Here is an 18,056-nt window from a genome sequence, read left to right on the forward strand (position 1 = left end):
GTGGTCAAGTGTAGGGTGTCGATGGCAGCTTTTTGACCAGATATAATTTGAGACCTAAGGCAATAAATTTGAGTGAGGTTTTTTATATTTGAATATAAATTAAATAAATTCATTTAATATTAATCAAACCAAGGTGAATTTGATGAATCAAATACATAACTTGAATTTCTTAATAAAATGAATTCCAGGTCTCATTCTCGAAAAAAAAAAAAAAAATACATAACTTGAATTTCATATTGAGATTAAAAACTGTAATATCATAGTTCAAACATAAAATTTAATAAAAAGAAATAAAAATTTATTATTATTTTTCAAATGATGTATACTTTATCTTGGGTATATGGCAATGCATAGTTAAGTAAAATTGTAATGTAATTTTTAATTTTGATTATGGTGTTATGAGAGAGAGAACTAGTGCACAACCATGTTTTTATATTATAAAAATCCATTATTATTATAAAATTTTGAGCCAGATGGGGGGTAAAATGGGCAAATGCCCTTTACGTGCAAAAAAATCAGCGTTTTGCCCATTTTCACAAACTAATTAGGGAAATTCTTCTCTTTTGAAACTCGATTTTTGGACAACTGAGTTATAACAAACTGAAAATTAAAAAAAAAAAAAATTCTAGAACTCGAGTTCCATGCAATTTTTTAAAGCCTTATAGTGTCATTTTAAATACCTATAGTGGCGTTTTTTATGGAACTCGAGTTCCATGAACTTGAGCTCCATGCAATTTTTTTTTTTTTTTTTTTTTTTTTTTTTTTTAAATTTACCTATAGCTACGTTTCATGGAGGCCTATAGTGGCGTTTTTAATGGAACTCGAGCTCCATGAACTCGAGTTCCATGCAATTTTTTTTTTTTTTATTTAGTTTGATCGCCCCATACTCGATTTTCTACAAATTGAGTTTTACATTGAAACTCGATTTTGAGAAAATCGAGTTACAAAAGAGGGACATTTCCTTAATTAGTTTAGGAAATGGGGCAGAACGTTGATTTTTTTGCGCGAAAAGGGCATTTGCCCATTTTGGCCCAAAGATGGGCCTTTTTATACATTTCATTAATTCTTTTTTCTTCACCTTTCTTTTTGTAGATTTCAATTTCTTTTTATGAATTTTTTATTCAAATAGAAGCTACAACGTAACATGAATGAAATGTAACATTTTTGAGTAGTCTATGTCCCTTCAAATGAGAGATACCCTTACTTAATAGTTCTGATTATGATTATTAATAGGTTTAAACTTCAGGAATTAAAATGGGTCATGAGCTAAAGTTTAGATTTTGATCAATTTAAGTATTTTAGGGACTAAATGTGGTCACTTTGAAGTTTATTAGGGAATAAAATTAAAAGGGATCACTTTAAACTTCAGGAATTAAAATGGGTCATGTGCGAAAGTTTAGATTTTAATGTGATAGCTTTTAGTCCCTTTTAGATATCTTGGCAAAACTTAAACCTAATGCATTATCACTCCATGGGAAAGGGATTGCTTTAAGTTTGTTTGGGACTAAAATCGATCAATTTCAGTATTTTTGGGACTAAAAGCAGTCACTTATAACTTCAGGATTTAAATTCACTCATGAGCTAAGGGTTTAAAATCTAACAGTGTGTTTTGGCCTTTTTTTTTTTTTTTTTTAATGTAAATATAGTCCCTTGAGTATTGAGGGAAGTAAATATTCTTATGTTATATCCAATTTAAGTCTTTGTGAAAGCTTTTTATTTTTGGGTGTGCAGATTTTTAGTTTTCTATAACAAGGGTGTTTCTGTATTGATGTTATATTGGGCACACTTTTGTCTCCTATGAGAATGTATAAATAATAGCTGTTGTATACTAAGGATGTGTAGGCTCTCTGTTTGGGTTGTTAGTTGTGTGAGCTCATTGAGGAGACCCTTGTTGGTGGAACGGTAGTGATTTTCTTGTTTGTTTGTTTTTGGTATGTTATATATAAATATATAGATATGATATAGGATTTGAATGTATGGCGTATGCTTCATGATACTTGATCTTAACTGGTAAAATTTCTTTTTATTGAATGAGGGTCCTAGGAGTGGTTTAAGAAGTAATGGGATGTTGTAATAGAAGTGATTAATGCATCTATAAGTTGTTTGTGACTTTGTTTCTGAGAATATGACTTGTTTGTTAAAAAACTCTTATGATATTCATAAAGATATTAGAATGGGGGAGTGATGCCTATGAGATCTAATGCCTCCTGAATCCTGATTTTTGGTCATGTTTGAGGTATTACATAATCTTATTTGCTTCTCTACAATTAATCTTTGTGAATAAGTACAAGAGCAAAGAGAAAGCAAATAATTGAAGAAGAAGAAGATGAATTTCCTCATCTGAATAACCTATTGTTTGCAAATTTAACTATAGTTATAGAACTATCTTCTTCTTCTTCCTTGTTTTTGTTTATGTGTGTGTTTACTTTATTTTTTAAGCAAAGGAAATTCATTGAAAAAAACAAATTAGATGTTGGATGAAGCATTCTGTATGTTCCAGATGATGGTACTAGCATAACCATTGTTTTAATGTTACCATTTTATCTTTAAATTATTGACTATTGGATATAACATCTATTGGAGAACTTCAATACTTATACTTCTGCCACTCCTTTAATTCATTTTAAAAACGCAGCTATAGGACGTTTTTTTTAGAGGCCTCTAAAAAAAGATACTAACAAATTATAATAAAATATTAAATCATGAGGAAGTGACTATAATAAATTAATAATAGATAAGAGAGATTAAAAAAAAAAAAGAAGTAAACTTTATTACAAAGTGTCAAAAAAAGCAAAGAATTTGGCTTCAAAAATTGTAAGGCACAACCTTTAGAATAGTAGGGGCTAGGGTGCTTAACTGCATAGGACAACTTTTTTAACCTTTTGAGTTCATATCACCGGACTTTTTCTATAACTAGTTAGGGCAGCACGTGCTTGCCGTGGAAAAAAAAAAAAGTAGTAATTAAGGTCAATTTTAAATTTTATTTGTATCATAAAACAAAGATATGAATCATTTGATTTTTAAAGTATATAGAGATTTATATTAATCAAAAGAGACATTAATTTTAAGAATTTTGGCAATTATGTCGTAAAAAGTTAATCTCATTCGCATAAGAATTTTGATCAACTACAAAGTTAGAGTAGCTATTTAACATATAAATATTTATTTAACTATAATAGTTTTTTAGTACCTACTTGCTAAAGACAATATATCTACTCTCTAAAAACTTCTAAGAATGATAACGAATATCATCATTTTCCAACAATAAACAACTGAGTTTTGCTAAGGAATTTTAAAAAGAAAAAAGAAAAAAAAAAGATAACAAAAGGCATGTGTCATCGAATTTTTCATTAGATAAATTATAAGTTTTGAAAATTTAAACCTAGAAAATCAACGTTCTTTAAATAACAAATAAAACACTTAATATCATCATTCTAACTTTCTAAGAATTTCTATCATTTAAAACTCAAAATACGTAAAGAAAATTTTGAGGATGTTAAAATTTAGTGGGAGTAATTTAGACATTACACAATAAAATATTTTAAAAATCATAAACTTTCATTAGGGTTTAATTGAGAGAGTAACAATATGACATAATTGCTCTTTTCCAAAATATTAAGGGAAAAATTGCTTGATTTTAAACTTTAAGGAAGAATTGTAAACTACCTCAAACATAAAGGATGAAAAATATTTTTTTCCTAAGTTTTTTTTTTTTGTTTTTGTTTTTGTTTTTGTTTTTGTTTTTGTGTGTAAAACTATGTGTTTTTACTTAAAATAGTATGTAAAGAAAAAAATATACAAAAAGTCAACCCAAGAAAATTGTATGTGGAATAGTGAATTTTGGCTTAACAAAGTTAATTAAACTAACAAAAAATTTCTAAAAACACAACAAAATGATGCAACATTTTTATAATACCTTTATAATTTTGTTATATTTTATTTTAAATTGTAAAGAATTGACAGTTCAGTAGTTTTGAAAATATTGTGACGACATCAAGATGTCTTAACATTTTTCACACAATAAAATGTTATGTCCATGTCATTTTCACAAAAAATCATAAGTAGTAGGTTACTATAAGTTGTTATTGGTAGGCAAAAAAGTAGTTTTATTGGTAAGTTTAAATTAGAACCAATAACAATTTACCATATTTGATTTGTTATGAAAGTGTTCCGAAAATTATTGTGGATATAACACTTCTTTTTCACGATACTTTTATTTTCAGTTGTAACTGGTTCTGGTATGATATTTTATTATTTTATTTTGACCTATAATGAATTAACACCTCAACAATTGTGAAAATATTGTGCCAATTTGTGATGTTAATATTTTATTATAATGTGAAGCAATGTGAATTGGACAAACCAAAAATAATATAGCAAATATACTACAACTTTATGCATTCACAAAAAAAAAAAAAAAAAAAAAAAGTGAAATTTAAACAAACCAAAACTACTGTAGCGAAAAACTCACTCTTTTTATATATAGAAATATACATTGCACTTATAATGTAAATTTATATTGTAAACACATAAAAATTGGCAAATGTTGTACACATTTGCAAAATTTGTACAATTTTTTTTTTTTTTGCAAATGTATATAATATTTGCTACTTTTTGTGTGTATATAATGTAAGCTTACATTACAGGTAGAAAGTAAATATATAAAGATCCTTCAAAAGAAAAAAAACAAGCTCAAACCAAGTTGGTGAACTTGAAGAAATAAAATAAAAAATAAAAAGGGAAAGAGGCAACTCACTAAACCAAAAATACTGTTCATAACACTGTTCATGAACTTATTTAAATGTATATAATATTTGCTACTTTTTGTGTGTATACAATGTAAGCTTATATTACAAGTGCAAAGTAAACATATAAAGATCCTTTAAAAAAAAAAACTCAAACCAAGTTGGTGAACTTGAAGAAAAAAAATTGGGGGGGGGGGGGGAAGGCAAGCCACTAAACCAAAAATACTATTCATAACATTATCCATGAACCTATTTGCTCTTTTTATATATAGAAAAAAGAGCACAAATCGATGACCGAAAGAAAGAAAAAAAATGAATAGTACATATCGAACAAACCAAAAGTGCAATAGCTTTTACACATTCATTCAACAAGTGTCACAATATTTTCACAAAACATTTATTTTCAGTTGTGGTTGGTCACAGTTTTATATTTTATTATTTTATTTTGACTTATAAGAAATTGACATCTCAATAATTATGAAAATATTGTGAAATTTGTTCTGTCAGTATAACAATATATATGTGGATTCTTATAAATATTTAAAAGAGAAAAAAGTACAAACGGAAGACTGGAAGAAAAAAAAATAATTAAAAAAACAAAAAAAAAACGCTGTAGTTACTGTAGTGACATTGTAGTAACTGTTCAAAACTTGAAAAAAAAAAAAATGATAAAGACTCAATAAACCAAATGTGTACTGTAGGGGCATTGCCGCTTTTTATATAGCTAGAAATAATTATAAATATTTGACTATTGAGTTAGTATTTAGGTATTTGTACTGGACGTTAACTTCTATAAGGTAATTACTTCAGAAAAGATTTATTTGACTAAACTCTAACTATTGTTAGTGAAAGTTTTTAAGTTAAATATTGTTGAAATATTCATGTGTAATTAATGAGTTGGCTTAGTCGTGAAATCTTACATTTGGATGCTAGTGACAAGAATAAGTAATTGATATAATATAATTGGATTCCAATACATAAGTTTTTGACTCAAGTGGTGTTCATATATGTTTTATTTGGAGTCTTACCCAGGAGATATCTCCTAACAAAAACTACCGCCATAATTTGTCTGCTCACTCCTCACCAGTTGCTCTGTGCCCCGATATTTCTTAAAAGTTTGAGTCTATCTGATGCCCAAAACTTGACAACTCGGTAACCACATTATTTTATAATTTTTTTTTTTTGGGATAAAGTTTGTAGCATCTCAAACTCTCTGTATATGTATAATATCTAATAATGCGCATGTGTGGACTAATGTATCACGTAGCCACAGCGATGGACATGGATTGTTGAGAGAGAGAAAGAGAGGGGAGAGTAGTGTTCAGAAAGAAGAGAAGTGTGTTTGACTTTTGCGGTGGGTTGTTGAAAAAAAAAAAAATATATATATATATATATATATAAAATGATTATTTAAAGAAAATAGTATATAATAAACAATCTGATATATGTGTTTTTTTAAAGTGATCGTGTAAAATAAAAGAAGAAGATCCTAGCTAAAATAAACAGGAAATTTTAAAATAACTGATTTGAATGCTCTAAGTCATAAATTACCGTGCTTAAGAATTCATTCCGTGTGCGCAAACGATAATAGAAAGCTGAATGTTCAAACCTCAGGTGGAATCATGTTTGCCCACGTAAAAAGCTAACAGTTGAATGTGTTGCTGCTTCGTTTCCATCATCATGGTCGTCATCATTGTTATCAGTGTTGTAGTATAAGTATGCGATATCTACACCCTAAAACCTATAGGGAAAAACCAATATGGCCATCAACAAAGTTCAAGTTAATGTTAAGATTCTCCTACTGTGTGGTACGCTTCCACACCATTCTTTTTATTTGAACTCTTTCTTTCTTTTCATAAAAAAGTGCATTTTGATTTAAAGGCCATAGATTTTTTTTATTTTTTTTCTCCTCTCTGATCATTTTTTGACTTGTATTTGGTAAGAGCACCCATAGCAGATGTGAGATATGTGCCAAATGCTAAATATTTGGCACATATCCCACACCAAACACCATTTGACCCATTTATCAGATGTTCTAAATGTCATATTTTTTGCAATATGCTACAGTACCGTTGCAAATTTGTAACGGTACGAAATCAAAATGGTATAAGTTTTAATCATTTTTTATTCTCTTTTCTCTCTCCTCCCTCTTCACTTTATTCTTTTCTCTTCTCTCTCACCTCTGTTCTCTCTCACTGGTTCCCTCTCTCTTATAAATTGTTGATCTTGATCTGTCATCGCCGATCCATCATCGCCGATCTCTCACCGGTTGCATTTTGCATCGTCATCACCGATCTCTCCGGGCATCGTCATCGTCATCGTCGATCGGAATCGATGTGGGCATCGACATTGAGGTGAGATCAATCGACATTGAGGTGAGATCGGAGTGTTCGTCACAATCATGGGCATCGACGTTGAGATCTTGATCGTGGGCATTGACGTTGAGGTGAGGTGAGATCTTGATCGTGGGTTGCCCGTGCTAGTGGGTTTTGGTCGCCGATGCAAGTGGATTCGTGGCTTTGGGTTGGCGGTGCTAGTAGTTTCATGGGTTTGGGTTGCCAGTGCTAGTGGGTTTTGGTCATATTTTTTGGGTTTGAGTTGCTGTGTTTTCTGGGTTTGAGTTGCTGTGCTAGTGGGTGTTGCTCTGTTTTTAATGGGTTTTGTGGTGGGTTGTTGATGACGGTGGTTGTGGTGGTGGTTTTGTTTTTAATTTTTTGTTTTGCAATGGATTGTGGCTGCCACGGTGGTGGTGGTGGTGGCGGCAGCAGTGTTGTGGTTGTTATTTATTGTGTTAGATATATTATTTTATTGCGTTGTTTATATTACTTTAATGTGTAGTAAATATTATTTTAATGTATAGAATTGAATGATAAAACATTTGATAAATGGGATGTTGTAAAATGATGTGGTAAAATAATAAAGTAGGTCTTTGGCGTGACAAAATGACTTTTTTTTTTGCAACATCTGCTGTGAATGCTCTAATAGCATACAAAATGCCTCATGACATTTTATTAGTTTCACTACTAAAAGCAACTTTAACGTAACCCAGATTTGTGCGCGTTGAACGAATTATTGATCTTTTTACATTCTTTCAACCGCCAATTTATATATTATAGTTAAGAGCTTTGTAACTTAACTGATACTTCTTGATATTTACAATTGAGATATCCAGAATTCAAATTTCGTCTCTACCATATATTCTAAATTTTTTATTTGATTATGTTGTTAGGTGCATTTCTGCTGGGAGTTCTCAATCCAAAAGTTGCAACTGCGCAGACAGATGGTTGCCCAGAATCTTGCTTTTGTATGGAGTATATGACTTGTGGGTCTTCAGACGAAAAGCTATATAATGGCTGCAACTGCTGCTTTAACCCAGGCTGCACCCTTCATCTCTGCAGTAATACCACCATTTCCTGTCCTACAAATTGAAGGGGTGCATGGTCGATATTGTTCCATGTATTAAATTTCAAAATCTGTTTGCAAAACAATGAGCTTTACTTTGCAACAGACTTAATAATTGTCATAAATAAAAATCAATCACCCTGAGCCTCGCAGCACAATGGCGTTGCCTTCCTCTCCCCATGATTAGAACCTAGGTTCTAATTCTTCCACTTATTTTGTTAGCCAAAAGAAAAAAAAAAAAAAAAATAAAGACAGTTTGTGAATTCATTATCTCCAAGTTGTTATGAGCAATTTGTTTTCTTTTTTAATATATTAATTCTGCATCTTAAAACCTTGATCATATTAGCAAATTTTGTTCTTATTAATTCGTCTCCTTAAATCTAACTCAAATAAGCAAATTGTGTTCTTTTTATTAATTTGATTCCCTGAAATATATATAACTCAAATAAGTAAAGAAATATCCTTGTGAAATACACCTAGCTCAAGTAAGAATATTGTATTATGTATATATTTTTATTAATTCAGATCCTTAAAATCTGGGTCAAATAAGCAAATTGTGCTCAAAATCTAGCGACAATTTTACAAGCAACACCAATGGCACAGTATATCTTCAATCTTTGGAAATGCAACAAGTAAATAGAGCCCCAAAAATTGTATGAGTTATGTAAGGGAACCCATGATTGGATAAAAGAATATAAGGTCGTAGCTAATAGCTAATAGTGGCAGAGTAATACTTTTTTTTTTCAACGAAATAAAATCTAATTTAAAAATAAAAAAGTAAATACAGTCCATTGGAAATCTGATTAAAAAGAATAAAAGGTCTATCTAATATTTTTTTTTTTTAACAATTTATATCTTTCTTTCTATTTAATATATGCTCCTTTTCAATCCATTAGAAAGCTGCAATCATTGACTTCTAAGTTCTAATAAGGTCTACTTAAAACTTTGTACGTTTTTAGACCCTTTAAACACAAACAGATTAACCGAGTTATTTAGCCAAGTGATTAACTTAGGTAAATTATACAGATCTAGGTTAATACAGATATATCATATCATTGAAACAGTGCAGAAAATAAATAACAAAATGATATGATAACCCAGGAAAACCAAATCGGTAAAAATACTTGGGAAGGATTTAACCTAGCTATCCTCAAGGTAAAACAGATCCACTATGAAAGAATTGAAGTTTACACAATATGGACTTAGACCACTAACATCCTATTGCAACATCGAGTAGGAAACTTACTACCACGACCATATAACAGCTCCGAGTCCACAGACTATTTCTTTCTTGGATTCACAGCAACCATAAGTACTCCCACTTGTATTTTCTTTAAGCTTTGTGTGTAGCAACTGAAATGATCACCAAGCTCTCAAATCAATCTTGAGATTGGAAACTCTAAGTATGTATGAAGACAAACACCTTTAGATCTCACAAGAGATTCATACACACAGCATAAACAACCACATTAAAATGTGGCTAGAGTTTTTCCTTTTATACTTAAGGCAAAATATAAAACCCTACACGTTAAACGGACTTGGGTTGAGTTGGAAAATTCTGCAGAAAAAAAATCTGCACGAGCTTTGGTTGATCGAGTCTAATTCTCGATTGATCGAGCCAGGTAGATTTATACAATAAATCCTGCAGTAACTCGATTCCAACTTTACACATAAACATACTTTGAGCAAGTCTAAAACAAGACTAAACGTTTTGATCATGGTTTGCCAACATTACAAAATGAAGTTTTAATACATTTAAATCTAAAGTCTTAGAACCCAACAAACTTTTACTTGGTATCCGTTATTCCTTTTCCTGTATTATTTTATGTTTTTTTTTTTTTTTTTTTGATAGGATGTATTAGTTTATGTTATTCTTTGCCCGTAAGAAATGCACGTGTTCTTATCAAAAAAGGAAAAAAAATGCACATGTTGATGTTATTTTTGTAATGTTAAATGAAGTCGAATATGTTAAAGGGTTACTTGGAATTATCGTACCCATTTAAAAAAAAAAAATAAATTGTTAGAATGGGGTAGTTATCATTTGGAAGCTTAATTAGTATGAAAACACTAATGCTTGTTCAGACCCCAAATTAAAAATTATGGCTGGATTACTTTTAATCTAACTTATCAAAGTGCGGAACAAGAGTAAATGAATGCAATAAACCGGTAGCACTACTCTAAGCCACATTCAACCACAATGAACAATAAAAGAAAAGTTTAAAGAGTAGGGAAGTAGGAATGGCAACAGGCCGGGTTCAGGTCAGGTTTTTTTCATACTTGAACCCGCCCCATGGGCCAAGACCTATTACCCAAACCCAACCCATATAATAAACAGGTTTTTTTATGAAGGGCCCAGACTTGCCTTGTTGGGCCCCATTTAGCCCTACCAAATTTGGGCCCAATCTGCGGCCTAAATTGTGGCCCAACCAAAAAAAAAAAAAAAAAAAATTTGAATTGAAGCCCAAATTCATTTTTGCTAGATTCAAGCCCTATGACATGCAGATTCAAGCTTATATAACGTGGCCCAAATGCCAAATCAGTCCAAATCATAGGCTATTAATCATAAATCAATAAATCACATGTTAATTATAAATCTATAAATCAATAAACCATAGCTAATATCATAAATCAATATAAATCATCTGTTAATTATAAATCTATAAATCAATAAATCATAGCTAATATCATAAATCAATATAAATCACCTGTTAATCATAAATCTATAAATCAATAAATTATAGCTAAAATCACTTGCTAAACATAAAAATAAAATAAATCCAACAAGTCCAAGAAATAAGTATCACAAGTACAATAAGTTCAAGAAATTAAAAAGTTACAAAATAAATCCCACAGGTGACAAGTTTAGAATTATAACAAACCAACAAATTAATCCAACAAGTCTAAGAAATTAAAAAGGCCACTAAATTAATACAAAAAGTCTAATCCTCCACAGCTGTTAGGTTCTAAAGACTTAGGTATTTATGTATTTAGAATTCTAATATGTATTGTTGGCAAATCATGATCAAAACAATGTGTTTAGAAGTGTTTTAGTCTTGCTCAAAGTTGTGCATTTATGTAAAGTTGGAATCGAGCTAATGCAGAAAAGATTAATGCATTTCGGCCTGGCTCGATCGATCGAAGCTTAGGCTCGATCGATTGAAGCTCGGGCAGAATGTTTTTTCTGCAGATTTTCCAACTCACCCCTATTTGTTTTTAAACGTTTTAGGGTTTTTCTAATTTGTCTTAAGTATAAAAGGCAAACCCTAGCCACGTTTTAGTGTTGCTCATATTGTGGTTTGTGTAAATCTCTTGTGAGATTTAGAGGAGCTTTCCTTTACAAAAACTTAGGGTTTTCAAGGAGAAGATTTATCTACACCTTGATGATCAACTCAGTTGCTGCCATTGAAGCTTAAAGAAAACATAAGCGGGTGTGCTTGTATCTGGTGGTGAATCCAAGAAAGAAGGAGTCTGTGGATTCGGAACTTGTACGTGGTCATGTCAATAAGTTCTACTGGTTGGTAGCAATAAGAAGTCGAGCGTGGGGGCTTGTAAGTCTTATTATATGAACTTCGATTCTTTCAAGATAGTGGATTCAAGTTTACCTTGAGGATAGCTAGGTCAAATCCTCCCCAGGTTTTTACCAGTTTGGTTTTTTGGGTGATCATATCTTGTATTATTTATCTTTCTGTTGCTTTGCATGATATGATCTTTGTGACTGTGATAACCTAGATTTATTAAATTGGACTAAGTAACAACTTGGCTAATTATCTAGGTTAAATCAATTGTGTTTTTAAGGGGTCTAAAAACCATCAACAGCTGTGACAAAACTCTCATTCTCTTCATTAGGCTCCCCATCATTAAGAATTGATTGAAGTGTACAATCTCCAGATATAGTTGAAGAACCTACAACAACAATGAATTAAAAAAATGGAATAAACTTCATCAAATTATAACTAGCAAATATAAAAATACAATTTTGATTTTATAAATACAAATTAGTCAATTGCTAACCGTTGATTTCACTCTATAACCAATTCTGAGCACACATTATTGCTTCTATAGTCTTGGGATGGAGCCTACTACAATGTGGACTTAATAATCTCCCACTAGTGCTAAAGGCAGATTTTGAAGCAATAATTGTGTTAGGAATGGCTAAAATATTTCTTGCAATCCTTTGTAAAGTAGGATACTTGAGACCATTACTTTGCCATCATGCCAAAATATCACAGTCTTCATTCCTCTTCAACACTCCCTCATAAACCTCTTTTTTCAACAAAATTTTCATTAAAAATGGGTTTCATGACACTATTCACATATTTAAAAATTATTTTGCTACAGTGTTTTCAGTTTTTAGTTTTCAATTTTCAGCAAAATAAGCGGTATCCAAACACACCCTGATTTGTAATTGTGAGGAGATTGGATCCACGGATTTGCTAGAGGCAGCATGGCCTCAGTCTCGCTATTGAGCTAGGAATTGTGAACCTTATTTTAGAAGCTGATGATGTATTTATTGTTCAGCATATGAAAAATACCTCTACTAACCATCTATTGGAATTTTTACTCTCATTGTAGAAACCTATTGATGGTCATTCCCAGTTTTCAAATTGAACACATGTATAGAGAAGTTAACTAGTGTGTTGATGCATTGGTTAAACAGGGTGTTGACATAGACTTATCTTTTCAAGAAGTATGCGCGGGTCAGGTTAGGCGGTGGAGGGCAATATTCTTAACCAACCTGAAAATGGCAGGTTGGGAAAATTCCATTTTGCTATCAACCCACTAATTTATGAATCCGGCGAATTAGTTAAAAATCTTAACGATTTCAACTTGTTGTGTTGAGCGGGTTGACAAATTCAATTAACTAAATGAAATCATTTCAATGAAATTGGGTAATTAAAATTTTTTCTCCCTCAAATAAAAATAGAAAAGAAAAAATTGTAATTTTTATTATAAATAATTACAAATGCTACATTATTTTTTGTTAGAATGTTTGAAAAATTTATCATACTAAAAATATAAACATCTGAAAATCTAAAATTAGACTTGTACATAGAGAAAGAATAATAACAAAATCTTAGAGAGAGCAGCTAGAGTTTATTAAGGAAGAGAAATGTGAAAATGAAAAAAAGAAAAAAAAAAGAGCAAGAGATGAATGAAATAAAGTAGGTAAATATGTGAGGGAAAGTTTTGCAACATGACAATATATATATATATATATATATATATATATATATATATACATACACTACTATTTAAGGAGCTTCCTCTATTTGGATTCCTAGCCCGACACTCCTATGTTTAAGTAGAGACAAAACTAAAGGACAATCTGGTAAAAATACAACTCTAACTTCCACTATAACGTTGCTCAAAAAATAGGACCACTCTCTTATTGATTTTTAAATTGCTTTATCAACTTGTCAAATAGATTAAAAAAAAAAAAGCACAGAGCCTTTTCTTTGGTGAGAAACTCATCACTACATTTCTTTTTTGGTTTCATTTTGTAGTTTGAAGATTGAAAATGGCTTTTACTGTTTGAGTGTTATTGCTTTAAAGATGAACTTTTTTCAGGAACCTAGAAAAGATCCCATGGGTTAGGTTGGAGTCGACTTTGTGGTTGAGTCCATTACTGTTTTTACCAAAATGAAAAGGTTGCTGCCCATTTGAAGGTTTGCCTTTTCTTTTTTATTCAGTTGTAAGAAACTGTGTGTTATACATCAAAAAATGTGTTTGTGTTTTAATATCATATGGGGTTGTAAAAATATGGGATTTTCTTAGTTTTTTAATAAAATTCAATTGGGTTTGTTTTCAAAATTCTTTTTGTAATTTTGTGATACTAATTGACAGCACAAGAACAATAGTACACCTTCCTTTTTCCTTTTCTTCTCTTTTCCTTAAAATTTGAATTCTTCATAGTCATCCTTAGTCTCCAACAATGGAGATTCTGTTTTGAGGCACCGAGTCACCATCAGTGGAGATTAACAAAGTGGTTTGCAATAAGTGTATTTCTCTCACTCTGAGTATGATTTCTTTTTTTTTTTTGGTTATAGTAATGGGTTTTCATAGGTATATTTTGTGAACAGATATGTACATTTCTTATTTGTTTTTAATTTCATGTTATTATTGGCTCCTTAGATTACTACTTGCTATTTGCAATTAAGGAGGCCTGGAAGTTATTCGATAAAATATCCCATTGGATGAGTACTTTTTTTCCCTTAATATGTTGTTTAGATTTTTATATCCATTATATTCATTAGATTTGGTATTCTATATTTTTTGTTTGAATGGGTGGGAATTCATGGAACAAACTATTTCGTCAACATGGTTTTTAGTAGGGTGATTTTTTTTGCTAGCACTAATTGAAGACATATTGTAGTTTGGTTAATATTTTGTTATTCATTTTCATTATTCCTATTTTTTTCATGACTTTTGTTTACTTTAACTATAATCTATCAAATAATAGATTTGGGTTTAAACATTTGGAAGTTTTGCTGTGAGTGAAATAATTTTTTGGTATAAATATCATCACACGCCCTTGATATTTTATGATTTGAAAATATCTTCAAATTATGATGAATGAACACTATTAATCTTTATACAAAAAATACAAGAGCCTTTGAGCATGTGCGTAAGAGTGTGCTTAGAGGCTAGCTAGTATATATATATATGTGTGTGTGTGTGTGTGTGCGTGTGTGTGTGTGTGGGCAGGTCGAGTTGTGGCAAGTTATAATATTTCAACCCACTATTCAACCCGACCCGCTAAATTATTTATCTAACTCACCCAATCCAACCCATCTCACTTAATGGACCTGCATGTATTGGGTCGACCAAGTTGGCGGGTGAGGATTTTTTTGCATAACCCTTTTTTTTTTTGTACTTTCTGATAATCCATTATTTGTAGTGGATAATTTGCTTGTCTTTGATAAGTTAGCTAATGTTTGGAATAGACATATGTCTATTTCAGTTTAGCCTCAGGGGCGACGTTATGTAGAGTTCAGGGGGTTCAAATGAACCCCCTGAGCTGGCATATTTTTTTTATAATATATAATATTTTTAATTTTAATTTTTGATTTGTCCCTATTAAAATGAAAATTTGAATATTTTGACCCTAATTTTTTTTTTTTTAGTACAATTGAAATAAGCTTAAATATGATCTTCTTAACAATATTTTGATCTTTTTAAACACACAAAAAAAGCCCACAAAAAAAAAAAAAAAATCGTCTTAAACCTAAAAAAAGTGCCTATTTAGATTTTAACAAATTTGAAATAAACTAATAGAAAATTCTTAGTTTACATTGTGTATATAAGATTTACATTGTCTCTAAACAAATGTGTATTGTACATTTTTTGCAAATTTGTATAATATTGCACACATTTGTTTAGTCTACAATTTAAATCTTACATTAATAGTACAATATTAACATATCATTGTGCTAAACTAATAGATAAAAGTATTTTAAATAGTAATAACTAAAGTTAACTTTTTTTTTTTTGAGTAAAATTAAAGTTCACTTAATGAAAATAATTAATATGTCCATTGTATTAAGAAATAATGTGCTAAATGAACTTATAGTTTATTTTTTATTCTTTTACTTGTGCATACTATGGGCAAATTTGTAATAAGAAATCTTTGTAAAGCGCAAAATTCATCTCTTACCCAAAATACATCTTCTTGTTGACCTCTCTAAAAAAAATTCTGGAGCCTCCACTGTTTAGTCTAATATATATATTAGCCCTTTTGACAAAAAATAAAATAAAAAAATAAAATACAGACAGCGCTGTGCATGCATTGACATTGATTCTGCTCTAGTTGTCTGCCAAGATCTGTTGGAACAGAGTTTACTATTAATAAGTTCCGTTGGAACGATCAAGCTCAATTGGCTACGATGTCCATCTAGAATTATTTATATCGCTCTTTCTTTTTAGCATAAGTAGGCTTCCATGATTGGCTTCTTAGGTCCACTTAAAACTTTTACTATGTACATATTCCCCCTATTAATTTATGTTATTCTTTGACAGTAAGAAATGCAGATTTTATTTGCGAAATATTATAGCATGTATTGAATGCTACTTAGGAATTCAGGTGTTTAAGAGGGAAAGATTGTGTAAGTAGTTTTGGGGTATAGCGTTAAAGTGGGGGAGATTGTAATACTTCAAATTATTTGAATTGAATTGGATTAGATCATTTGAGTGTGTGTTATGCAGATACTTGCTGTGTCCCATGTCGAGTATTTATTATGTGGATCTTGAATTTATAATTAATTACAAGCATGGTTGGAGCCACTCTTTGACTTGAGGGCAATCCCCCCTCTCTATTATTTTTTATTATATATATTATTGTATATATATAGGTACAAATTTTACCAATTTTGTTCTATAAAATAACATTTTGCCTACTCTTAACAATATTATTGATGTTTTTAAAAGAGTAATGCTAGAGCAACAAACTTTTTTACAACATTTTTACAAACTATTAAGATAATAAATTCTTATTAGTTTGCAACTGAGCCAACCATTTACACCACTTTTTTATTTACTAATAACCACAGTCACATTTGTAATAACCACTTTGAAGCTCCTCCGCTTCTGAAGAAGGAAAAAACCGAGGTGGAAACATATATAATGCGACGTTGTCTTGGGAGTATTTTACTTCTTCTTAGTTCTTATAAGCACAGACTTGCACACAGTTGAATCCCATCTCCTTTAATCTCTGCTCTGGTGTAAGTCCAACCTAGATCCCATCTCCTTCAATCTCACTACCTTTTGTTAATTTGTCTACTCACTCCTCACCATTTGCTCCTTCAATTTCTTAATTTTAAGTCTGAGTCTATCTGATTCTTATGCGCAAAACTTGAAGACTCGGTAACCACATTATTTTATAGAGTTTGTAGTATCTCAAACTCTCTGTATATGTATAATATCTGATAATATGCACGTGTGGAATAATGTATCACATTGGAACAGCGATAGATATGGCTTGCTTGCGCAAACGAATATAATATATATATATATATATATATATATATATATATATATATAAGTTGAATATTCATCACATCACAGGTTGAATGTTGCTGCTTCGTTTCCATTATCATGGTGGTTATCATTGTTATCAGCGTTGTAGTATAAATATGCGATATCTACACCCTAAAACTTAAAGGGAAAAACCAATATGGCCATCAACAAAGTTCATGTTAATGTTATGATTCTCCTACTGTGTGGTACGCTTCCACACCATTTCTTAATTTGATTTGAACTCTTTCTTCTTCTTTCTTTCTTTTTTCTTCTTTTTATTTTATTTTTTATTTTTTTGCGTTCTGATTTAATGTTTATTAATTTTCTTTTCTTTTTTCCTCCTTGAATATCTTTTGATCTGTATATAGTGATAGTACTATACCACTACTGCCCTGGGTCATTTTAGTTTCACTAAAAGTAACTTTAACACATACATGACCAAGATTTATGCCTGTTGAACGAATTACTTGTACAAGGGTGATCAAGAACTTTGTAACTCACTCAGTACTTTCTAGTATTTCTAACTAAGATTTGAGACATTTATGATTCAAATCTTCTTTTTCCACAATAACCACAAAAAATCATTAAAGAAAAAAAAGAAAAAAAACTCATTGTGGGGGCCAGTTAATTAGGAAATATTGTTAAGGCAGTATTAACTAGGCCTATGGCCCGATCCGAGGACGTTAGACCATCCGAGGAGGTCCAAATAAGATTATGAGGAGAACATAATGAAGAGAGGAGTAGAGACAATATGGGATAGGTCCAATAAGCGTCCGAGGACAAAAACCTTCTTGGCAACATGTGTCCGAGGTAGATCTGAGTGCCATATCATCACGAACTTACTTCGGAGTTACATCACAACTAAGGGTTGGACATTGGACTAGGGGTAAGAAAAGA

The 18,056-nt window shown here is 30.8% G+C and overlaps 1 long non-coding RNA gene across 1 annotated transcript; it reads left to right on the forward strand.

The window, feature by feature from the left end:
- Positions 1 to 6,499: 6,499 nt before the first annotated feature.
- On the forward strand, positions 6,500 to 8,410 carry LOC115971087. Its single transcript, XR_004087227.1, has 2 exons — positions 6,500 to 6,553; positions 7,975 to 8,410. It is a non-coding gene; the product is annotated as an uncharacterized LOC115971087 (long non-coding RNA).
- The last annotated feature ends 9,646 nt before the right edge of the window (positions 8,411 to 18,056 follow it).

This window comes from Quercus lobata, chromosome 2 (assembly GCF_001633185.2).
Source record: "Quercus lobata isolate SW786 chromosome 2, ValleyOak3.0 Primary Assembly, whole genome shotgun sequence".
NCBI classification, from domain to species: domain Eukaryota; kingdom Viridiplantae; phylum Streptophyta; class Magnoliopsida; order Fagales; family Fagaceae; genus Quercus; species Quercus lobata.